Here is a 25,718-nt window from a genome sequence, read left to right as displayed (position 1 = left end):
TCTCCTCCTGCCTTCCGTCTTTTCCAGCATCAGGGTCTTTTCCAATGAGTCTGTTCATTACATCAGGTTAAAATTATAGGTCTACATTAGATGCAAAGGAAACACTTTTCATCTAGCTCTCCTGACCCCTAGATGACCTTCTTGGTATTCTGTTTACCTAGGGGCAGGTTTCTGGCCACCTGTCTTTATGCTCCCCCACCACCTTTATGGCAGAAAGTGAAGAGGAACTCAAAAGCCTCTTGATGAAAGTGAAAGTGGAGAGTGAAAAAATTGGCTTAAAGCTCAACATTCAGAAAACGAAGATCATGGCATCCGGTCCCATCACTTCATCGGAAATAGATGGGGAAACAGTGGAAACAGTGTCAGACTTTATTTTTTTTAGGCTCCAAAATCACTGCAGATGGTGACTGCAGCCGTGAAATTAAAAGACGCTTACTCCTTGGAAGGAAAGTTATGACCAACCTAGATAGCATATTCAAAAGCAGAGACATTACTATGCCAACAAAGGTCCATCTAGTCAAGGCTATTTTTTTTCCAGTGGTTATGTATGGATGTGAGAGTTGGACTGTGAAGAAAGCTGAGTGCCGAAGAATTGATTCTTTTGAACTGTGGTGTTGGAGAAGACTCTTGAGAGTCCCTTGGACTGCAAGGAGATCCAACCAGTCCATTCTGAAGGAGATCAGTCCTGGGTGTTCTTTGGAAGGAATGATGCTAAAGCTGAAACTGCAGTACTTTGGCCACCTCATGCGAAGAGTTGACTCATTGGAAAAGACTCTGCTGCTGGGAGAGATTGGGGGCAGGAGGAGAAGGGGACGACAGAGGATGAGATGGCTGGATGGCATCACTGACTCGATGGACTTGAGCCTGAGTGAACTCTGGGAGTTTGTGATGGACAGGGAGGCCTGGCGTGCTGCAATTCATGGGGTCGCAAAGAGTCAGATACGACTGAGCGACTGAACTGATGGATCAATTCTCCTGACATCCTGGTGTCATTTGCTTAACACACTCCATTTACATGGTCTCTTATACTACAATAGACTATACTGCAATTAAACATTTGCAAACTTAGCTGATCTCTTAGCATTTCTTTTATAAGACAATCTTTTTATCCCTCCAAAGTAAGCTGCTTTTTCCATTCCTCTGAATAGCTGTCTTCCAGCCATGTCTTCCTCTCAGTAGATGATTAGGTCTTCTAATTTCACTAAAATGCAGGTTATCAAGCATGAATGCCCTCAACTTTCCTCACGTCTGTCTTCAAAATATGCTTTAAAATAGGCTTAAAAGTATGCTTAAATCATTTTTCCTCTTTCCCTTTTGTTTGTGACTAACAAACCTGCGCCAGTGTTTTCTCTTCTGTCCTTTTGCTTTCTACTTTCTTCCTGGGTTTCCCTGGTGGCTCAGATGGTAAAGAATCTGCCAGACTATTGTCATCTCTTATCTTCTAACTATCATTGTCTCCAGTCTTGTCCCACAACCCACTGATACATTCTCTTCAGTATAGCCAGAGCAATTTACCAATTGAGCCATGTCACTTTTCTGTTTCCAATTCTTTGTTACCTTAAGATTAATATCTAAAATACTTGACACCGTGACCAAGATCCTTCCTAATCTGGCATGCTATAGTCTCATTTGCCACCATTCTATTTATTACAGTCATAGTCACTGTTTACGAACTGTAAAACATAATTTTATATCTTTGTGTTTTGCTCATGAAGCTCTCTCTTATTCCGTTTATCTACAATGTCTTACCCATCTTCGGGACATAGTAAGTTCCTACTCATTCCGCAAGACCAAGTTGAAATATTGCCTCTATGTGAAGTCTTCTCAAGTCTAACTCTAAGCAGCATTCAATTTCTATATATTAACATGGCCCTCTTTGCATATTTCTATACAGTGTCTCCACACTGCCTTCAATTATGTGTTTATGTGCCTTTATATCTTTTATAGACTGGTGAGTATCGTGTCCTAGTCATGTTTGTTTCTCAAGCTTCTAGCATAGTTCCTGGCATGCATTGGACACTCTGTATTGCTGAATGAGCAAGTAGAAGAATTACAAGTAAGCAGAACAGGTTTCATTTTGGATAGTCTAGAATAACTTGATGCCTCAAACTCTAGACACTTGAAAAGATAACATTACAACAAAATTGTCAAAGTTTGAGATGCCACATATAGTGGCAGAGATAATTATGAAATTGCTAAAGATGTATAAAAGCAGAGGCTTTCATGTTGGTGGGGGAGAAGGGATGCAGGGATAGAAAGAGAAGTAGGGAGCAGAATGAGTTGCCAATAATGGTGGATCTCCTCTTCATCCCATGACTTCCAGACACACTTGTAGATTTTCTCTTTGGCATGTCCTGTAATCGTCTTAGATGAATATTGGAAGTCACTATCTTTCACTTCTCTCCAGGAATACTGTCCCAAAGGGTCATGTTTACCACTTGACTGTGGTGGCCTTGAATGTTCTTCTTTGTGCTTCTCTATGGTAGAAATACCAAAAGGAGGATGGTTCAACTTCCTCCATTCCTCACCTGCTATGGCTTTATCCCATAGAGCATGCCCAATATTTTTATTGAGTTCTGTCTCAAAAAAGACTCTAAACAGATCCAATAGCCTGCTAAGAGACATAACATGAGATTAAACTATGAGCTTCTAAACAAAGGTGTTGAAAGACTGCCCTATTTATTCATTTATTCATTAATTCAACAGTCAGATTAAGAGTACCTACTGTGTGCCATATTACAGACTATTCAGAAAAACATTCATCATGCCCTATGTGGATGTCATATCCTCACATCCTTTGAGATGATGCATTCCTCTTGCTTTTTAATTTTTAAATAGTTTTTTAGAGTTTATTTACCAGTCGTGTATAAGGGTAGTTAAAGTTTCTGCTGCTGCTGTTTAGTCGCTAAGTTGTGTCTGACTCTTTGACCCCATTGGACTGTAGCCCCCAGACTTCTCTGTCCATGGGATTTCCCAAGCAAGAATACTGGAGTGGGTTGCTATTTCCTTCTCCCAGGAATCTTCTTAACCCTGGGATCAAACACACATCTCCTCCTTGGAAGGTGGATTCTTTACCTAAGTGGTACTAATTGTTAGACCCAACAATCTTAAAAAGTATCTGAGTGCAGGTAACCTCAGGTAAAGTTTGACAAAAGTCTTACAAAGTAATTGATAAAATCATAATTGACTGTGTGGATGACCCTGATAATTTATGAACCCTCTCTGAAGATCTTTATAAAAGATCAACACCCCTGTAAAATGTTACAGACAATAATAAACTTGGATCGGTTGATCTTTTGAGGTCCTTTGAGCCCTAAGATCCTATGGTTAGAAATCCAGGTTTGATATTATAGATTCTAGGACAAACCTCTACTCAGCCCTCTGATCCCTTTTTGGCATCCCATTTAGGAAACCAAACAGTCTTTGGACTAATTTAAAGTACAGTGAACGCTCTTGTCATCACTGGTGATGGAGAAGGACTGTTTTATATCAAGATTTTACTGTGTATAGTTATTTTTTAAGCTATGATTTTATTCATATTGTAATTGATCCTATTATAATGAGCAATGTTACGACATTGACATTTATACAAAGTGGACTTGATGTTAGGAAAAGCCTCCTTGGTCTTGTCTTTATACCCTTTTTCCTGCAAGAGGTCTGGGAGTTGTTTTTTCCTCTTTCTTTTCTATTGTCTGCATGCATGCTCAGTCACATCTGACTCTTTGTGTCCCCATGGACTGTAGCCTGCTAGGTTCCTCTGTCCATGGGATCTTCTAGGCAAGAGTACCAGAGTGGGTTTCCATTTCCTCCTCCAGGGGATCTTCCCTACCCAGAGATCAAACCCTGGTCTCCTGTGCCTCTTGCATTGTAGGCGGATTCTTTACTGCTGAGCCATCTGGGATAATCTCCTAATTTTTCTGACGTCCGCTGTTTTATAAAATAAAATTTATTTAAAACAGTTTTAGGTTTACAGAAAAATTAAGCAGATAGTTTAGAGATTTGCCATTATGCCCCCCTTCACACCCCCACACAGAACTTCCCCTCTTATTAACATCTTGCATTATTATGGTACATTTGTTACAATTAGTGAACTTATATTGATTCATTAACTGAAGGCAATAGTTTATTCAGATTTCCTTCGTTTTTACCTGATGTCATTTTTTCTGTTCTAGGATCCCATCCATGTTACCACACTACAGTTACTTGTCATATTGCGCTAGACTCCTTTTGACTCTGGCAATTCCTCAGATTTTTTTTGATGATTTTGACAGTTTTAAGGCATATAGGTCATGTATTTTGTAGGATGGCTTTTTATTGAATATGTAGTGTTTTCCTCATAATTAGCCTGGGGTCATGGGTGTTTGGGAGGAAGACTACAGAGACAAATACAATTTTCTTCACAAATTATCATAGGTACATATTATCAGCAGGACTTTTTGTTGATATTTGCCTTGCATCACATGACTCTAATAGTGTTTGTTAGGGTTTTTCACTGTAAACTCATGCTTTCCCCCCTTTCTATAGTATACTCTTAGGGAGGAAATCATTATGTGCAGTCCACACTTAGTGAGTAGAGTTAGAGTCCACTTCCTTGAAGGCAGAATATCACCACAAGTTATTTGGGGTACTGCACAGGATATCTGTCTCTTCTCTCTCATTCATTTATGTAATTTATTGTTTTAAGTTTTATTTTTGACTTTTTTACCTTTTGGCTGTGCTGAGGCTTCATTACTGCACGCAGGCTTTGTCTAGTTGTGGCGAGTGGGGGCTACTCTCTAGTAGTGGTGCGTGGGCTTCTCATTGCGGTGGCTTATTTTGTTATTGCTCTTGGACTCCAGCGTGCAGGCTCAGTAGTTGTGGCCTGGGGAGCTGGCCTGCAGCAAGTGGGATCTTCCTGGAGCAGGGAATGAACCTGTTTGTCCTGCATTGGCAGGCAGATTCTCAACCACTGGACCACCAGGGAAGTCCATGCATTCATTTATGTATTCAGTCATTCATTTATATCAGTGTGGACTCAGGAATATTTATTTTATACTTTAGGTCCAATACTATTTTTTGTTATTGTTGTTGTTCAAATTGCTTCAACTTTGGAGATCTTTCACTTGGTTTCTGTGATGCTCTTAACATACCCCCATCAATGTAATTTTTTTTTTTTTTTTGTATGTACTTATGTTTTGCAACAAAGGGATGATCCTGTTTTTTATTTCCGTTTCATTTTGTACATTCATCTCTTTGCTTTTAATCTTAGTGATTTTTGTAGAAGTTGCTAGAAGATCACAGATGACCACAACAAACTAATTAACGGTTTAGAAAAGTAGAATGACCTTACGCCTTTACTAGTCTCTCACCTGTGACTTCAGATGGCAGTTAATAAGAATTCTTTTCATGCTTTATATTGATTTCCCCCAAATTTAAACTGTTTTCTATACTAGTAACCTGGAATTTATGCGTGAAATTGCCTTCTGTGAATTTTAAATTCACTGAATCAGCCTTAGTCTTTACAAAAAAGTAGCTAATATGTTTGTGCTCAGACATCATAGGCATTAGTTATAATTAATGAGTTAGAAGAAAATATTTTTCTGTATGAAATATTGAAATATGATATTCTGCCTAAATAATTGAAATGGCTATGTAGATTGATTATGCCCTAATGGTAATTTTAAGGGAGATAATGGACATTGAATATGATAAATAAGACAGTGATTCTCAGGGGGAAAAAAACATAGTTTACATATATTGCCTATGTATACAGATATTGTTATTTACACATAAGTGACATTAGAAATGCTCAGTCTTCTCTTATAAGGCCTGTCAGCATTTTCATTGTAAACTTGCTTTTCAAGGGCACATAACATCTCCTCTAAAATTTCATTTGGGATTTAAACTTGCCAAACACAATTCCAGACTGTGAAAATTTCTTTTGATAATTTAATTAGAATCATTGTTTTTGTCCCAGTGCTTTGACTTGGGGAGAGCTACTTTCTTCCTGTGTCTTGATAAATGGTTGCTCTCTCATCTGAGAATGATGACTGTTGAATGAGAACATGGTCTTAAATTCTCTGAGTTTGATGGGTGGTATGTAACATCATAACTCTTTGATTCTACAAAAGGCAACTTCAAGCAGAGAACATGTTTCCTAAATGACAATGTTCTTTTTTTTTTAATGGCCTATTAATGTAGTCCCTTTGGGCTGTGCTATACTCCTCTGTTGATGTCTCTGCAATAACCAGTTAGAAATTATAAATATGAAAAAAAAGTTTATTGGCAATACTTAAAATATCTTCAAATTCTAAGGATGACTTTAACAAGAAAAATATAAAGCCTATATTTTCTTCAAAATTACTAAAATTTCTAAAGAAACATAAAGTAAAATTTGATTAAAGTGAGAGATGCATTATGTTCTTTGCTAGGATATCTGAATTACTAAAATATGCCAAGTTTTCCAATTTAATTGATTTCAGTTCAGTTCAGTTCATTCGCTTAGTCATGTCCGACTCTTTGCGACCCCATGGACCACAGCATGACAGGCCTCCCGGTCCATCACCAACTGCCGGAGTTTACCCAAACACATGTCCATTGAGTCGGTGATGCCATCTAGCCATCTCATCTTCTGTTGTCCCCTTCTCCTCCTGCCCTCAATCTTTCCCAGCATCAGAGTCTTTTCACATGAGTCAGCTCTTCGCATCAGGTGGCCAAAGTATTGTGGTTTCAGCTTCAACATCAGCCCTTCCAATGAACACCCAGGACTGATCTCCTTTAGGGTGGACTGGTTGGATCTCCTTGCAGTCCAAGGGACTCTCAAGAGTCTTCTCCAACATCACAATTCAAAAACATCAATTCTTCTGCTCTCAGCTTTCTTTATAGTCCAACTCTCACATCCATACATGACCACAGGAAAAACCATAGCCTTGACTAGATGGACCTTTTTTGACAAAGTAATGTCTCTGCTTTTGAATATGCTGTCTAGGTTGGTCATAACTTTCCTTCCAAGGAGTAAGCGTCTTTTAATTTCCTGGCTGCAGTCAACATCTGCAGTGATTTTGGAGCCCAGAAAAATAAAGTCAGCCACTGTTTCCACTGTTTCCCCATATATTTGCCATGAAGTGATGGGACTAGATGCCATGATCTTAGTTTTCTAAATGTTGAGTTTTAAGCCAACTTCTTCACTCTCCTCTTTCACTTTCATCAAGAGGCTCTTTAGTTCTTCTTCACTTTCTGCCATAAGAGTTGTGTCATCTGCTTATCTGAGGTTATTGATATTTCTCCTGGAAATCTTGATTCCACCTTGTGCTTCCACCGGCCCAGCGTTTCTCATGATGTACTTTGCGTATAAGTTAAATAAGCAGGGTGACAATACACAGCCTTAACATACTCCTTTTTCCTATTTGGAATCTGTCTGTTGTTCCATGTCCAGTTCTAACTGTTTCTTCCTGACCTGCATACAGGTTTCTCAAGAGGCAGGTCAGGTGGTCTGGTATTCCCATCTCTTTCAGAATTTTCCACAGTTTACTGTGATCCACACAGTCAAAGGCTTTGGCATAGTCAATAAAGCAGAAGTAGATATTTTTCTGGAACTCTTGCTTTTTCGATGATCCAGTGGATGTTGGAAGTTTGATCTCTGGTTCCTCTGCCTTTTCTAAAACCAGCTTGAACATCTGGAAGTTCACGGTTCACATACTGCTGAAGTCTGGCTTGGAGAATTTTGAGCGTTACTTTACTAGCGTGTGAGATGAGTGCAATTGTGCGGTAGTTTGAGCATTCTTTGGCATTGCCTTTCTTTGGGATTGGAACGAAACTGACCTTTTCCAGTCCTGTGGCCACTGCTGAGTTTTCCAAATTTGCTGGCGTATTGAGTGTAGCACTTTCACAGCATCATCTTTCAGGATTTGAAATAGCTCAACTGGAATTCCATCACCTCCACTAGCTTTGTTCGTAGTGATGCTTACTAAGGCCCACTTGACTTCACATTCCAGGATGTCTGGCTCTAGGTGAGTGTGAGTGATCATACCATCATGATGATTTGGGTCGTGAAGATATTTTTTGTATAGTTCTTCTGTGTATCCTTGATTTAGGAAATTAAAATTTAATTTATGTTTCATATAAATTCAACAAAAATTTCTGTTTACTTATTGACAATGATTCTAAAGTTCACTTTGGAAAAATAAAGATTTTAATAGTTAAAAATGTGTTTAAAATATCAATAAAAGATACTAAGATGTATCACCAAGTTAGAATAATTATTAGTATGGTAAGGTTGTAAGGATGAAAGGGTGAATAAAATGAAACAGATAGCTTTGAAAAAGTATCATGCTTATGATTATAAAAGCCATGAACAATGGGATAAAGAATAATTCAATAAATAGTTCTTTGAAAATTAGCTATTCGAGAGGTGAAGGAGTTTACCATAAAACCTCAGACTAGAGTCCCACTTCACATGAGATACCTAAATAACTTTTTGAAACATTTGAGTTAAATGTTGTAAAAGTTTAAAACTGAAAACAAATAGAGTTGGCTATTTAATTTTATGATGAAGAGCAATCCCAGAAGAAGGGCTTTGGGTTTAAATCTATTACAAACAACAGTTGTTCATAAAAAATACAATTAACAACATGAAAAGGCAACTCATAAACATGCAAAATATGTGCAATGCATATGACACAGGTCTAATATGTATAATAGATAAATACCTCTTATAAGTCTTAAGAAAAAAGTGAACACTCCTATAGGAAAAAGGCAATGATCTGAGTAGGAAATGCAAAGAAATGCACATCGACAATAAACATATGGAAAATACAAATTAAAAGCAGATTTTTTTTTTTGCCAATAGTATTCACAAAGATTAGTTCTTATGAAGTTCTGAAGACCGGCAATCTCCTGTACTTATAGAAGAGAGTAAATGTAATTTTTCTGGAAAGCAAATGGCACTATGTAAAAAAATAATAAAGAACTCAATTTCTGCTCAAGTAGGTACATCAAAACGTTGACCATTCACTTGCCTAAAACTCTCTTTTCCTTATTGCTGGGTCGCCCCTCTTTCTGGTTGTTCACCCATATTTCAAATTTGTCCTCTACTGTCTTTCTAGTTTGAGTGGGGAGATACCATGGAGGTCCCTCAAACAACCCTCAGTTGTTGCAAATGACTCAGCTTTGGGTTAAGACACTTAATCTAGCATGAAACAGAATGATGAGTGTGGGACTGGGGGTCAGGCATACCCTAGCTTTGCTACCAGGTAGGTAGTGACTTTAGGCAAATGGCCTAACCTCTGTGAACCTTAGTTTGTTATGGATGAAAAGATAAAATATGTATAAAACAGTTCGTTGCCTGGAATATAGCAGGCAATTAAAATGGTCACTATTGTTACTACTATTGTGTATCAGGGACTGCAGGAGACCAATGAATTTCTAAAGAAATTATTGAAGTTTTTAGGAAAAGGTACTTTATTGTTATTATTAATATCTAGTGCTACCAGACGGAGAAGGCAATGGCACCCCACTCCAGTACTCTTGCCTGGAAAATCCCATGGACGGAGGAGCCTGGTAGGCTGCAGTCCATGGGGTTGCTAAGAGTCGGACACGACTGAGCGACTTCAATATCACTTTTCACTTTCCCGCATTGGAGAAGGAAATGGCAACCCATTCCAGTGTTCTTGCCTGGAGAATCCCAGGGACTGGGGAGCCTGGTGGGCTGCCGTCTATGGGGTTGCACAGAGTTAGACACAACTGAAGCGACTTAGCAGCAGCAGCAGCAGTGCTACCAGAAGGAGAGAATATGAACTGAGCTGCCAGTCTAAGTACTTAAGATATAAAGGAAAGAAGTAGCTCTTGTGAAATGTTCTAAGCAAGTGACTCTTAGAGACTTCATCCATTTCTTCCATTTCTCTATTCCCAGCACCGAGAACAGTTCCCAGCAGGTAGTAATATGCAAAGACTTGTTGATTAGGTGGATAGATGGCTGAGTGATGACTGGCTGGCTGAGGTATGACAAATCAAACCCCTGGTAGCCAGGGAGTAGTGTGAAGGAGTATAGTACATGTGTGTCTGGAGAAGAGGGGCATACATAACTGGGAAGAGAAGGAAAAGGTAAGACAAAGGGAGTCACAGGATGTGAAAAGATATCTTCAGTTTTTTGAGTTACAGTCCTCATGACCTATGTTGTTTTCATGTTCAACTAAAAGAGCTGGGAATATACTGGAAGAAACGCAAACTCTTATGGTCTTACTAATGGAGTTGAAAATCCCCTCCTTCACTTCCACCCTGCTAGTGAAAATTAGTGGCAAGATGACAAGGAAGAGACTACTCCAGGGAGCTATTGCTGAAGTCTGTGGGGATCCAGGATCTAGGCTAACAGAGCAAAAGGACCATGGCCTGAGTGACCTATTTTCTTTTTTTAATACATAAATGTATTCGTTCTGACAATCTAAAGAGATACATACATCATATGTCCTTTAATAAATTACCATTATTGGAAATAATAAAATTCTCTCATATAAGAGCTGTCCTAAAAACTTGGAAGCATATGGTTGCCATGGTTTTTGGAATCTTTTAAAATATGAGGATTCTGAAGGACTTTCAAAAGATTTAGTATTCTCATAGATTATGCACGCATACACACACACACACACACACACACACACACACACTTCTTTGTTGTAGGAAGTCCTATCAGGGTTTCAGACTGGTAAATTTTTCCAGAGTCATGACCTGGGTACAAAAGCCCAGGCAGGACATGTTCAGCTTCAGAAGTGGCAGAGGGGAGTCAGGGCCAATAGATGTAATGTTAAGCAGACTTGACTGATGAGGGTAACAGAATCTAGACAGCAGGAATAAAAAATGGGACTAGAAGGGAGGATTAAGCATTTATTGGGATTGGAGCATGATAATTATGTATACTTGTAAATAAACCAAGAAGTAGATACATTTGTTCAATAAGAAAGTTAATCTTTGTGGGAAGACCACAAGAGATGTCAGGCTTTATGAAAGACAAAAAGGGGCACCTACTCATTTGGCTTGAAAAGTGAATACTAGGATGACAAGTGAAAGTGTTAGTCACTCAGTTGTGTCTGACTCTGTGACCCCATGGACTGTAGCCCTCCAGGCTCCTCTGTCCATGGGATTTTCCAGGCAAGAATACCGGAGTGGGTTGCCATGCCCTTCTCCAGGGTATCTTCCTGACCCGGGGATTGAACCTGGGTCTCCCATATTACAGGCAGACTCTTACCAACTGAGCCACCAGGGAAGACCTACTAGGATAAGGAAGGTTTTAAAGACAAAGGTGATGTCCACCAGTCTTCATTCAGTTAGTGAATATTCTTGGTGTGCCTTCCATGTGCCAGATAGTGTTCTAGGCACCAGGGGTTCTGTGCAATAATAAAGAAGATCTTCCAAGTTCCTGCTTTCATGGAACTTGTATTCTAATGGGAAGGCAAACAGTAAATGAATAAACACGTGTAGGCATAATGTGTTAGGTATAAATGTTATAAAGAAAATAACCCAAGACAAAGGGATAAAGAATGGTATAATGCAGTAGGAATAGGTTTTGGCTATGATGGTCATCAGTCATCCTTATTCTTGAGGAGGTGACACTTGAACAGAAACATGAATGAAGTACAGTCAGTAACCATAGAAAACCTAGGGAGAAGAGACTGGCATTGCGAACAGATTGATTAATAAGTCAATATGCTCTGAGGTGGGGTTAAGCTTGGAGTATTAGAAGAACTGAAAGCAAGCCAATGAGGTTGGAGCTGAGTGATTTTGAGGGAGGCAGGAACAGGTTGTGTGGGACCCTGTAGGCCATGGTGGTGAATTCACTTTATGTGAATTGAAGTATGGGAGACCCAGGTTCAATTCCCGGGTCAGGAATTGAAGCCATTGAAGGCCTTTGAGCAGAGGAGTTATGAGATCTGATTTATGTTTTAAAAGATTACCCTGGTTGCTGGCTAGAAAGGGACTTGAGGAAGGCAAGAATTGAAACAGTGAGGCCAGTGTGAAAGGTTATTGCCATAGCCTAGGTGCAGGCTGATAGTGGTGTGGATGAGAGAGTGGTGAGGACTGGTTGGATTCAGAAGGTGTTTTGAATGTAAACTTTATTACAATTTGCTGATCACTTGGCTATGGGATAGAAGGGAAAGAGGAACCAGGCAGGGCACGATATTTTTAGTCTGAGTAACTGGTTAATAGTGATGCACTTTACAGAGGTGGGGTTATAAAGGTGGAGAATCAAGGGACAGATTTTGAACAACTTGAGATCTCTCTTACCTAGTGGCCGATAGGAGTAAGCAGTTGGATACATGAGTGTGAAGTTCAAGGTGTGGTCAGGATTGAAGTTACAGTTTGAGGGGTGGATTTATTTAACTGTGGGACTGGACAAGATAATCTAAGGGATAGGTACAGATAGAGAAGAGCTCCCACAGATATGCATTCCATGGAAACTGCTGTCACTGAGATTTATTTGTTCAGTGAACACATGTTTTTGAGTGCTTATTTTATGTTAGACACTGTGCTAAACTCTGGAAATATAGTGGAGAACCAAATACAGCTTCTGTCTTTACAGACCTTAGAATGAAAAGCTACATGGCTGATAAAAGGATCAGGACAAAAATGTCACCCAGAAAAATAGACTAAAACATTGAGCTTTACAAAGAATAAAACAAACATAACAATTGCTAAGTCAATATGTTCCAGTTAAACCAGAAGACAGAGAAAATGAGTATTCAGGATATGTGTGGGAGTGGGAGATGGGGAAGCAGGAGATCAGAGTCAGGGACACTTCCAGGAGTGAGGCTAAATATCTCTGGAGAACATATAGGCAAAGAAGCCTTGGATAGAAAATTTTGAGCCTATGGGAAAATATATTTCTCACTTAGTGAAGGTATGGAATAGTAGTACATTCACATTATGCCAGAAAAGATATCCTAGAGTCACATTAGATAAAAGATCAGAAAGGAAGTAAGTGGTTATGAGCTTAGGTTCCAAAGTCATGTGTAGATTAAAGTGAAAAGTGTGGAAAAGTATCTAGGAAGTTGCATGGCATATAGTACACAGTGAATAAATGTTATATAATAATACTTACTCTGATGATAATAAATTTGAGAATCTTCTACAGCTGAGCTAGTATTGCTCTTCATTTCCTCCCAACAAACTGAGGGAAGAAACTGAGTTAATTGAGGCTCATAGGTAAGCAGGTCAATGCTTGGTAAATATATCTGGGTTTGTACTTTAAATTTTTTTTTCTTAAGTTGATCCTTTAATTTTTCATTGTTTGTTGGTCAGGATCTTTTCATATGTCCCCTCTCAGTTACCTCAGAGAGAAAAAAAATATTTTCTTTAACTGGGCATCTTACCATCTCTAGAGCAGTGCTTCTCAGACTTGAAGGTGCTCAGGAATCACCATGGGATTTTGTTAACATGCAGATCTCCATTCAGTAGGTCTGGGGTGGGGCTTGAGATTCTGTAGTTCTAACAAGCTTCCAGGTGATGCTAATATTGGTGCTGCTTTCCATGAACCAAACTTTGAGTAGTGTTGAGCTAGGAAACCTACCTGGAAAACACTGGAAAACACAGGGCTGGGGCAGTCAGTGATCTGAGTCTCAAATAAGTGAGGCATGCTTCACGTGATTATCCCTGCTTCTCATCTCAGCCTCAGGTGGTTGTTTTACATTACAGCAGTGTAAGGAGAGCATTTCATGGTGGGAAACTGGGATGACCAAAACAGAAAGCCTGCATGTGATCTCTTACCGCCTCCGTGTTGCCCTGAAACAGATGTGAATGCACAGCTGTCAGCTACAGAGAAAGCTCCTGAGGAAAGTCTCCATGGAGCGATATATCTTCCTTTTATCATTTTCCTCTTCATGATGTTTTCTTTTCTCAATCCCATGAAAAATCACATAATAGGATTTTTATTGTAACCCGTTTGAATGGATAGGACAATGGAGAAATATTGCAGCCAAGAAAGTGTTCTCACAACTAAAAGAAATTTATCTGAGAAATGTTTGTGGCAGAACATAAGCCACTATTAGAAATAAAATTTGGACAAGATGAAAAATCATTCAAAATAAATTGCATATTGTTTATCAGAAAGACTTGGAGTATACAGAAAGATTTTTATTATGATTATTGAGATAAAAATCATGGCTTTCAAATATATTGTTCCAATATGGCCAGCATATTTTATTGCAAAAATAGTCCTTCCTCAAGAAAGGCCTCTGATAAATGGAGATTGAAATAGTATACTCTGATGCCACTGATTATCATCAGATATCTTGGCCTTTTCAACATGACCCACCCTTTTAATGAATGAAACATGGAATTTTATTCCATTACTTTAGAGGCATCTATTATCTTTGTATATTGTCCAGTCTTTCTTTGTTGTTTGAAATCATTTAGTTTTCCATCCACAGCCCTTTAGGAATTTTTTCTGTACATGATTGATAGATATGAGAGCAGTATAGTGAAGTGTTTAAGCTCGTGGCCTTTAGAGACCGATTTGAATCCTCCTGTTGGCACTTATTACCTGTGTGACATTGGAGAACCAATTTAAGGTTCTGGTGTCGGTTTCTTCATCTGTGAAATGGGAATAATAATAGTCCTTAATTTATAGAGCTGTAATAGTTAATACTTTAAACCAGCCTAAACTATGGCCAGTGTGCTTGTGAACATTTACTAAGCTTTTAAAATATTTTGGATAATCTTATTAATGATGTTAGATGGTAAACCATTTCATATCAGTGCTTATGTTGTATCCCCCCAGATAGACTACAAATCCATTTTAATTATGGGAGCAATATCTTTTATGTCCTGTTTATTACCTTCAATGCATTGCTATTTCTGTATGTTTACCATCGTCACAATGGATTTGGTTTGCAGATACAACTACCATGAAGTAAATTATAAAAAAAAAAAAAATAGAGACTGCAATTAGGAAACACTGCCATCAATAAGCAAGTAATGAGGTGGGGTAAATGGAAAACATATTTTCTCACTAATAATTAATACTAATTATAATAATCCTATTTATCAAGTACCTACTTTACTGTGTTAGACACTATCTTTTATCGTTCACATTAATTATATGAATTAAAAAACTGAAACTCATAGAAATTTAGTAACAAGTTTCAGGCCACTCAAATAGGAGTCACACTTAGTACTCACTAATTAGATATACTCCTTTGGCTTATTCCTTTAAAAAAAATCTGAGATATGATTCTTGGTTAAAACAGTTGAATTGAGTTCACATAACAATTCTGCTTCTCATTAAACATGTGACAAGTTTTGAATTCAGAACCCACTTTTGTACAGAAAGACTCTCTCTCTAAATGTAAATCTGAAGCTTCTTTGTAAAAGACTTCATCCTCTGTCATTTCCTGGGAATTCTTGCCTCCAGAACTACATAAGTTGATCATTTCCTACAAATCTTTAGTTACTGCCAACCCAAGATGACGCGTCCTCTGTTATCATGCCCCAGGATTTGTCCTCTTTTTCCTCATAGGTATAAGTTACGATAATGCATTTCTGATTTTCCACTCAATGAGAATAATCCAGATATGAAAACATTGTATTTCTCCATCTGTTTCAACACTTGGGCTAGTGATCACATTTTAATTAGTAAAGCAGTGGTCCTGAACAGAAAGAGAATGATCAATACTGTTGGTTCAAGTCCAGTTGTACTATAATGAACATCTTGGCTATAAACTGGATTCTTTTGGTTGACTTATAGTCTTGCCATTGGCAGATTATTAAACCAGTAAAAATCTCCTAGTTCTACTTTACCTGGGGCCAATAATTTCAAGGGTGTTTCCTTTCTCTCCTGATCACTTCAATTATTATTCTTATGAGGTGTGTGTTGAGTGGCAGACTTGGTCAAGGTAGATGTAGAGATGGTGATAGATCAGAGAGTAGGAAAATCTTGATTGTACTTTATTCCCAAGTATCCTTAGTATAGGAATATATTTTGCCTTATGTTGATTCAGTCACCTGAATAATATGCATCTTTAAGGTTTCGATTACAGTTCCTTCATCATTTGCCTTTCTTCCAATTTGAGTATCATTTGCAAACTAGGAAATGTTTTCAATATCCTCATCCAAATAATTACATTCATATAAAAAATCTGTTAATGAAACATTAGAGCTAAGGGCTTAATTGCTGAAAAATCAACTCTCAGAACTAGAAAATTCGGTTAAGGTTCCATGGCAACAAGATCTATTATTAACTGTATAAATGTTATCTAATAACATTTTGAAATTAACGTGCTAGTTTAGGTACTTTCAAGACTATATATAAAGGTAAGGTGCTGTTTAAAAATAAAATAGTCTGTTTAAATGGTTTCTCTGGATGAAAATTTTGGAAAACTTCCAGTTTCTTCCAATTATTTTAATCCTTATCAAATTTTATGCTCATTTTTCTAACAGTTAATAAGAAAATGCTCCATTTCTTTTGAAATACAACAGCATTTGATATCCAAGTCTTATTTCTGTCTCAGTTTTTTCTAAAGAAAAAAACTAGCAGAAAAGAAAAATGCAAATACAAATGTAATGAAGTAGGAAAGTTGCTATAGGATGTGTCTAAGAAGGGAATCCAGGAGAGCAGGTCATCCTTTGAAGGAAAAAACTTTAGACATGAGAAAATATTTTTGCAATTTTATAGTGTGATAAGTATACCAAAGTATCTGAAGTTGAATGAAAGATATTACATGCTTATTTTGCCACAAAGAAGTAAAAACTGGCCCAGGTTAATAAAAATGAATGTAGAAAGGTAGTAAGAGTTTTTAGTAAGCACTTTATTCATATCATGGAGAGGAAATGGCACCCCACTCCAGCACTCTTACCTGGAAAATCCCATGGACGGAGGAGCCTGATAGGCTACAGTCCATGGGGTCGCAGAGTCGGACACGACTGAGTGACTTCACTTCACTTATTCATATCAAAGCAAAAATGATTGAATACTGAAACTATTGAATGTATGACTGAGAACTTCTAGTAAGCACATTGAACAGATAGTTCAGAAGTGGGAAACACCACTGAGATTTTTCTCATTCCAAACAATACCCATGCTACAGATGGCAAAACAAAGGCCCAGGGCTGGGCAGTAATTTTTCCAAAGGCACACAGTAATTATAGCAGCCTAAGCATGTGGAAGAATGCCAGGTTCCATTCTTCCAGAGCAGGGGGGGATATCATCATGAGAGATGATGATAGTATTCAAACACTGGAAGAAGCATTTATTGGAAACATGTTGTTTATTCATCACTATGCTGGTTATCAGAGGGGATCCCAAAGAAAAAGACATAGTATTTGTCCATGAGAAGCTTTTTATCAAGTTGGGAAGACAGGGTCTACATATTTACAGCAGCACCTTCAGGACAAATCCAAATTCAGGTAAAACATAAAGATCTAAAAGACTGCACAGTGCAGATTAAGTACATGTTGCTGGAGCAGTTCTTCGTAAAGGTAGTTATGGGGTGAAGTGACTAAAATATGGGACTTCAGCTGCTGGTGCTATATTGACACTAAAGGAAAAGACTGAAAATTGACCTTAATATGAGTACAAATTTAGGTTAATATTAAAGAATAACTTTCACTGAGTGCTTCTTGGGACTGAGGAGAAGGCAAAGAAAGTATAGTAAGTTGTTCCACCTTACCTATGGTTTCAGTTACCTGCAGGCAATTGTGGTCTGAAAATAATACATGAAAATTCCAGAAATAAACAATTCATGATTTAAATTACATGCTGTTCTGAGTAGCATTATGAAATCTCATGTTGTCCACTCCATCCTGCCTGGAGGTGAGTCATGAGTTTGTCCAGAGCACTGGGCAGCCTTTTAGTAGCCACCTTGGGTATTGATTGAGAGGTAACCCTTATTTTACTTAATAATGGCCTCAAAGCACAAGAGGAGTGATGCTGGCAATTCTGTTATGCCAAAGAGAATACTTAAAGTGCTTCCTTTAAGTGAAAAGGAGAAAGTTCTTGACTTCATAAGGAAGGGAAAAAAAATCACTTAGTGAGGTTGCTAAGATCTATGGTAAGAACAAACCTCTTTAGGAAATTGAAGAAGGGGAAAGAAATTAGTGCTAGTTTTGCTGTTGCACCTCAAACTGATAATGTTATGGCCACAGTGCATGTTTAGTGCTTAGTTAAGATGAAAAAGACATTAAATCTGTACAGTAACCTATTTTGAGATATCACATTACCATAAATTTTATTAAAGTATATTGTTATAATTTTTGTATTTGATTATTATTGTTTTAACCACTTACTGTACTAATTTATAATTTAAACTTTATCATAGGTATGTATGTATAGAAAAAACTATTGAATATATATATGTATAGGGTAAAAGTATTGAATATATATATAATCAATATATATTCAATACTATCTAACTATCTGTCTATATATAGGGCTTGGTATTATTTGAGATTTCAGGCATCCACTTGGGCTTTTGGAACATATCTCTCCCTCAACCCCAAGGGTGGTTGGGGGCTACTGTATGTGCTTCTTGTTCTTCATAAACTTAAGGTTTGATCGTAGATACAAGGCATTATTTTTGAAGTGTAAGACATAGATAAGGAAGTTCATAATTAATTACTAAATGAGAGACATAAACAGGAAATCAAATGAATATCCTAGAGTGATCTCAAAGAAGAGGATTAGTGACTATATGATAATGTGGAAATATTGTGAGTTATCAAGTCACAGAGATTGGATTCTCATGCAGGCTATGATACTTAGTGGGTGTGTGGCTTTGCTGATCTTCTCTTTCTTTATCTGTAAAACTAGGGGTGTATTATCAATACTTGGGGCTCCCCTGGTGGCTCAGATGGTAAAGAATTTGCCTGCTATACAGGAGACCCAGATCCAGTCCCTGGGTTGGGAAGATTCCCTGAAGAAGGGCATGGCATGTGAAATATCATGTATGAAATGAGTTGCCAGTCCAGGTTCGATGCACAATACTGGATGCTTGGGGCTGGTGCACTGGGACGACCCAGAGGGATGGAATGGGGAGGGAGGAAGGAGGAGGGTTCAGGATGGGGAACACATGTATACCTGTGGCGGATTCATTTTGATATTTGGCAAAACTAATACAGTTATGTAATGTTTAAAAATAAAATAAAATTAAAAAAAAAAAAAAGAAGGGCATGGCAACCCACTCCTGTATTCTTGCCTGGAGAATTCCATGGACAGAGGAGCCTGGCGGGCTACAGTCCATGGGGTCACAAAGAGTCGGACACAACCGAGCAACTTTCACTTTCTATATCAATATTTGCGTGGGTCCTGTGAAGATTGTAAATAATGGATGCAATGGTATGGGACTTTTTGGGGTAGTGAAAACATCCAGAAGTTGATCGTGGTGACGGCTGCACAACTCTGTGAATATATTAAAATGCATTGACTTGTATAATACTTTAAATTGGCAGATTTTAAGGTGTTATCGAAAAAAAAATTAAATATAAATTTACCAAATTGGAATAATTTACCATATGACCTACTCCTATGTATAGACATAAGAATAATAAAAACATATGCCCACAAAACACACCTGAATGTTTGTAACAGTGTTATTACTAATAGCCCCAAAGCAGGCACAACCCAAATATCTAACTGTTGAATGGATAAGTAAAATGTAAAATACCCATACAATGGAATCTTATTCAGCCATAAAACAGAATGAAATTCTGATACATGCTATAACATGGATAAATCTCAAAAATGTTATGCTTAGTGAAAGAAGCCAGATGCAAAGGACCACATATGATTCCATTCATAAGTAATATTTGGAAAAAGCAAATCTTTAGAGATAAATAATAGACTAGCTGTTGTCAGGGACTGGGGGTGAGAACAGAGAGTGACTGCTAATGGATATTTGGGGCGTAATGTAAGTATTGTAAAATTGGTTTGTGGTGATGGTTGCCCAATTCAGTAAGTTAACTAAAAATCATGAAATTGTACATTTTAAATGGGTGCATTCTATAGTATGTAAATTATACCTCAATTAAACTAACAGATTCAAAGTGTCAAGTAATATATGCTAAACATAATAGAATAGCTTTCATCATTGTTGAAGCAATCAGGGAAGGCCTTCTGAAGAAAGGGACATTTGATGGTGGGTGATGGATAGGCTTTGGCTAGATAATGGGGAAGGGAAAAAGGAAGGATGAGGAAGTAGGGTGAGTAGTGACGTGTGGTGAGAAATAGGCCTGATGTAATGAGTATTGCTCATGAGAGTAGGGAGTCTGTTGTTTAATCACTAAGTTGTGTCTGACTCTTTGTGACCCCATGCACTGTAGCCCACCAGGACCCTCTGTCCATGGGATTCTCCAGGCAAGAAAACTGGAGTGGGTTTCCATGCCCTCCTGCAGGGGATCTTCTAACCTGGGGATCAAACCCATGTCTGCATTGCAGGCAGATTCTTTACCACTGAGCCACCAGGGAAGCCCCTTATAGTGTCTGTACTAGGGGATGTTGTCAGATAAGAAACTGTTGCAATCAGACAGAAGACTGGTTGTGCATGGCTGACACATGCTGGTGATGAGTAGTTAAGAATTAAGAGGTTTGAGTGATAGAGTCTCTGGGTGATAGAGACAGTTTGTTGGCTGGCTGGTACTGATCCAAACTATTTAGAGACTGAGTTTGGAAGAGCTTTGGTGATAGGATGTGATACAGGTGGGTTGGGGTGTGATGTGATGTGACAGCTGTCTAAGCAGGAACTTACACAGTAAGATCAGTTTTATGTCTGAGCAAGTAGTGTAGAAGGGCCAGCCTTGAGGAGTCAGGCCCAGAGTGACTAGCTTCAGAACAGGTAAAGTAAAGATAGAGCTGTGAAGATGTGCTGGTTAAAAAAAAAAAAAAAATGGTGATCCAACTGGCTGTCTTTTCTCTGGCTGCTCTGGAATCATGGAAGAAGCACTGACTATACTACCTTCCAGTCTTATGAGTTAATTAAATAAGCAGACCTGTCAACATTATGGCTTTCCAACAAATTCACTGAGGTTGCTGAGGGAGAAATGTCCACATGTCTTCTGGAAGTTGTCTAGAATTTTAAAGATTTCCTACTCAACCTGAAGCAAATCCTTACAGTGCTTAATCTAAGCAATGTGATAAGATCATGACCTTTTCAGAAATGCCTTTGATGTCAATCCTAATTCAGCTAAATTTCACCTGACAGAGTAAGAATGAAACATTATAAGCTAGTTTGTCAAGCATCTCAGTAATCTCTTGTGGCAATAATCTGCTATAACTCAGCTCTGCAATGACAGGGACTGGTGAGTGATGTTCTTTGACTTGGAAGGAACTTATTAAGTATTTGACCATTGATTAATGAAGTAAAAATGCACTAAGTAGACCTTGAAGTGAAGTAGACTGAATAGAAACCTTGCAGGCATTAGTCCCTCCTGCCCACTATCCATACTGTGATTTATTTTGAAAATGATGACTGTTTATAGCTACAATGACTCAGAAAAACCAGTGTTGAAAATCAACAGATACAGAGATGAAAAACATTGTGGGTAACTCCTATCTTGAATTTTAATCACCATTATAAAAGTGAAAAAAGGGGCCTATAAAGGATTACAGTTGTGAAAGCCCATTTTTCCTCAAATGACCATTCTGATGTATAAATTTAGAAGCTATGTTATTATTTTTAATACTATAAACATAAAAGATCAAGGAAATTGAAATTGCATTTTTATTTTTTCAGGTACACTTTATGATTGGCTGTAACAGCAAAGTAAGTATATGATATTTTTGAGTTAATCATCCATTAAGTTTTAGAATGCTTTTAATCTCTTCTTCATCAATGTGTTCCATTTTCGTAAAGACAATAGATACTACAGTTCAGAAACTGAAGAAATGGGATTATTTTGGTCATTATTACTTTTCTTAATATTTTCATAAGTTATCAGGTTTCTTTCTGTTAAAATTTCCCTCTGTATACACAAAGATTATTGAGTGTTTAGAGGATTGTCAGCATACAGCATACTGGTTTTTCTGCCTCTTGTTTTGTGCCTCAAAGTGATACACAGAGTACAATCTGAAATATTTCATACTCTTGTAGAATATCATCTCATGAATTCTTATTGAGGCTTCTTTGCCATGAGAAACTCTTTTTTTTTATTGTCCAGGTTAGATTTTAGCATCCCATTCCAGACTATATATAGTTTTTGAAGCTTCTTTCTAGAGCTAATCTCTCAATGTGTTCACAAGGCAAATGACCAAAAACCTCCCCCTTTATCATAAAAAGGCTTTACCTAACATTATGAACATAGTGTAACATTCATAATTGTCAATTCCAAATGAGATATAAAATCAAGGTGGCATGGAAGCTTCTGCTAGAGATGGAATGCTTTCCAGTGTTGCCTTGCAGTTTCTTCCGTAGACTTTGAACATTTTTTGTTCATTACACCCCTCGGACTTTGAATACTGCAGCCCCAAACCTTGCTTCATGACAGTTCCTGTGTGGGCAACTAATTTACCAAGAATTACAATTCCTTTAAAAAGAAAGTGAAAAGATACTAGTGTGATAACACAAAACAACTCTTCATGTCTTGGTGCCCAACAGGTACTCTTATAAATTACTGCCATATAATAGGAGATGGCAATTCCTGCATTACTGCCACTAAAAGATAAATTTATGATGCATTATTCTGGCTTTTATTGTCTCTTAAAACATCATCAGATTGAATTTAGAGTAGCAAGGATACAAAATAAATACACAGGACATCCTTCTCATAAAGTAGAGAAAAGCCAGCCTTCTTTGTGCCCGAGTGCTGTAGTGTCGAAATGGAATGACAAGTCTGAGCAACTTCTTGTTTCAGCACACAAAAAATGTAGGCCTGTTTCATCCTGTACTTTAAAGAATGCAGGGCCAGTTTGTAAGTAGGGAAAGAAAAGAGAAAGAAGAGCCAACGTTTCAGTCCTACTGCTATCACTAACAAGCTGTATGACCTTTAACAAGTCACTGAAGTTCTCTGGACCATAGTTTCCACCTCTGTAAAGTTTTATGGTTAAATTAGATGACCTTCAGGTTCCCTTTTGGTTTTAATATCTTATAGTCTAATAAGATTAATGCACATAATACCATATGTACCTTATTTATAATTGTATGTACCTTAGTTGTATGACATGACAGCAATATATGACTACAGAGCTAGCAATTTTTTGAAGATGAAAAAGACAATGTGGCTGCTGAGGCAGGCTAGTAATAGTAGTAGTAGTAATACTTGTATATTATTACTTCACTTAAGAAATATTTATTGAACACCTGGGTGTCACATCAGTAGTAGGTGTAGAAGTGAAAATGAAATATTCTCTTTCCCTTCACATGCGGTAGTGAAGGATATGGTTCTATAATATAGAAAATCCCTTTCCCTAAGTATCTGATTAACTAGATACTTAGGGAAAGGGATGTTAATTGAGGCTTTTAAAAAATTAAGTAGTACAGCTATCTTTTATTTCAGTCTTTGTGGTTAAAACATTTTGTAAAACTGTAGTCCATTTTGCTACCTTAGTGAACATAATTAAGTTTTACTTTAGTATTTGGAATATTTTTTCAGGGTCTCAAGTTCATAATTATGAAATCAGTCCTTATTGTACAGAAAAAGTAAGAGCTCGTGATGAATAGGACCAGACCATTTCTTAGGAGATTAGTTTGTTTTTCTTTAAGTAGTCATACATTCAAGATGCCCACTCACTTAATCACCATCTTCCTTTTTCTCATAAAAGTTGAGTATAGAACATGAAATAAAATTGTTTCATTAGTTGGGCTTCAGTTAATTAAGGTTTTACTGTACATAAAATCCTGATTAGTAACATGGGAATCTGGTTGGTTCTGGGGGGAATTAGTACACTCAGCTTTCAGTGCCAGATTTGGTTAGGAACGTGGGCTGACTACATGATGGCATCTGGAAGAGATCAGCCAGAAAGGTAAAGGTGGAGTTACTGTTTTTTTACCCAGCTTTATTGAGATTATATAAGATTGTGTAAGTTTAAGACATATTCTGCAAAATGGATAAGGAGATTTAAAATATTAAGGTTGAGGGAATTCTCTCCTGGTCCAGTGGTTAGGACTTAGCGCGTCACAGCTATGGCCTGGATTCAATCCCTAGGTTGGGGAAATAAGATCCCACAAACTGTGCAGGAGATAGATCTATCTTCCATCTATTTGAAGAGCTCTCTTGTGGAAGGGTGAGTAGAATCCCACTTGGAAGGGATCTGAAAAGTTATCTATTCCAATACCTCCCTTTCTATATATCCATAATATATATGTATGTGTGTATATATATATGCACACATATATATAAAATCAGTCAGTCAGTTCAGTCACTCAGTCATGTCCAACTCTTTGTGACCCTATGGACTGCAGCATGCCAGGCTTCCCTGTCCATTACCAACTCCCAGAGCTTGCTTAAACTCGTGTCCATCAAACTGGTGATGCCATCCAACCATCTCATCCTCTGTCTTCCCCTTCTCCTCCTACCTTCAATCTTTCTCAGCATCAGGGTCTTTCCCAGTGAGTCAGTTCTTTGCATCATGTGGCCAAAGTATTGGAGTTTCAGCTTCAGCATCAGTCCTTCCAATGGATATTCAGGACTAAGGATATATATAATATCCTCATATATAGTCTATGCTATCCCCTTATACATATATTCATATAATACCCCCATATATGTATCCATATAATATTTGAATCTCTTCTACAGTATTCCACTAAATGAGATCATTTGGAGAACTGCTGACGCAGCCCATTCCACCCTTGTTAGCGCTTTCTCTAGTTGGAGCAAGTGAGGGCTACTCTTCATTGTGGCACATAGGCTTCTCATTGCCCGGTAGCTTCTCTTGTGGAGCGGCGGCTCTAGAGTGTGGACTCAATAGTTGTGGTGCATGGGTTTAGTTGCTTTGCGTCATATGGGATCTTTCCAGACCAAGGATAGAGCCTGTGTCCCCTGCACTGGCAGGTGGATTCTTATCCACTGTACCACCAGAGCAGTCCCCACATCTTTTTTTAAATTCTATTTTTCAGCCATGCTGTATGTGTGATCTTGGTTTTCTGACTGCATATTGAACCTACACCTCCTGCATTGGAAACACAGAGTTTTAACCAGTGGATAGCCAGAGAAGTCCCCTAATATATCCTTATACTCATAACCCATAACTCTTTTAAATTATTTATAATATTTTATCATGTTTAGGTTTTATGTATTTACCCAGCTGAAACATGAACTCGAGGTTAAATAATATCTTGTTCATATACCTTTCCCATAGATTTAACATATTTGAAACAAATAATGTATAAATGATATATAAAGTAGTATTTTATTTCATTGGTCATAAACCTCATTTATCAGTTTCATTCTGGAAAAGTAATTCATTCAATCTGTAGCTTCTTTTGTTAGATTCCATCATATCCTTTTGTTTTCAACCTTTCTCTTTCTTGACTGAAGAATCTTTTTTTGTTGTTGTCCCTTATTCTAATAATTAAGTTTTTTTCTGGATCTTTTCCATATCTGTCATGGAGCAGAACAGTGAGCAGGAATAATTGGGGTTGAAGTGTGAAGAGAGAGGCACTGGGGCAACCATTCATCCTAGGTGAAAATTCTAAACATTGTTATCAATATTTCTTTTCATTCTTGCTTGCTTTTCCCAGGTCAACTTCTAATTCTCACTGCATCACATAGCAATTGTGATTATTTCCAGGTCAGTGGCTTATTATTAGTTTGTCTTTCTTTGC

The 25,718-nt window shown here is 37.7% G+C and overlaps 1 protein-coding gene across 9 annotated transcripts in view; it reads left to right on the top strand.

Moving 5' to 3' along the window:
- Positions 1 to 25,718, top strand: part of TENM1 (teneurin transmembrane protein 1) — a 918,261-nt gene that overhangs the window by 136,546 nt on the left and 755,997 nt on the right. For 5 of the 9 annotated variants that reach the window (XM_044937198.2, XM_006065013.4, XM_044937191.2 and 2 more), the window contains exon 3: positions 21,690 to 21,719. The exons of 1 other annotated variant lie outside the window; for it this stretch is intronic. The gene's annotated coding sequence lies outside the window, so the exon portion shown is untranslated. Of the gene's footprint in view, positions 1 to 21,689; positions 21,720 to 25,634; positions 25,685 to 25,718 lie in introns of all 9 variants that reach the window. 3 more of the 9 variants (XM_044937193.2, XM_044937196.2, XM_044937197.2) reach the window with 1 other exon arrangement.

Source organism: Bubalus bubalis, chromosome X (assembly GCF_019923935.1).
Source record: "Bubalus bubalis isolate 160015118507 breed Murrah chromosome X, NDDB_SH_1, whole genome shotgun sequence".
In the NCBI taxonomy this organism is placed as follows: domain Eukaryota; kingdom Metazoa; phylum Chordata; class Mammalia; order Artiodactyla; family Bovidae; genus Bubalus; species Bubalus bubalis.
This window is presented reverse-complemented; position numbering and strand designations above follow the sequence as displayed.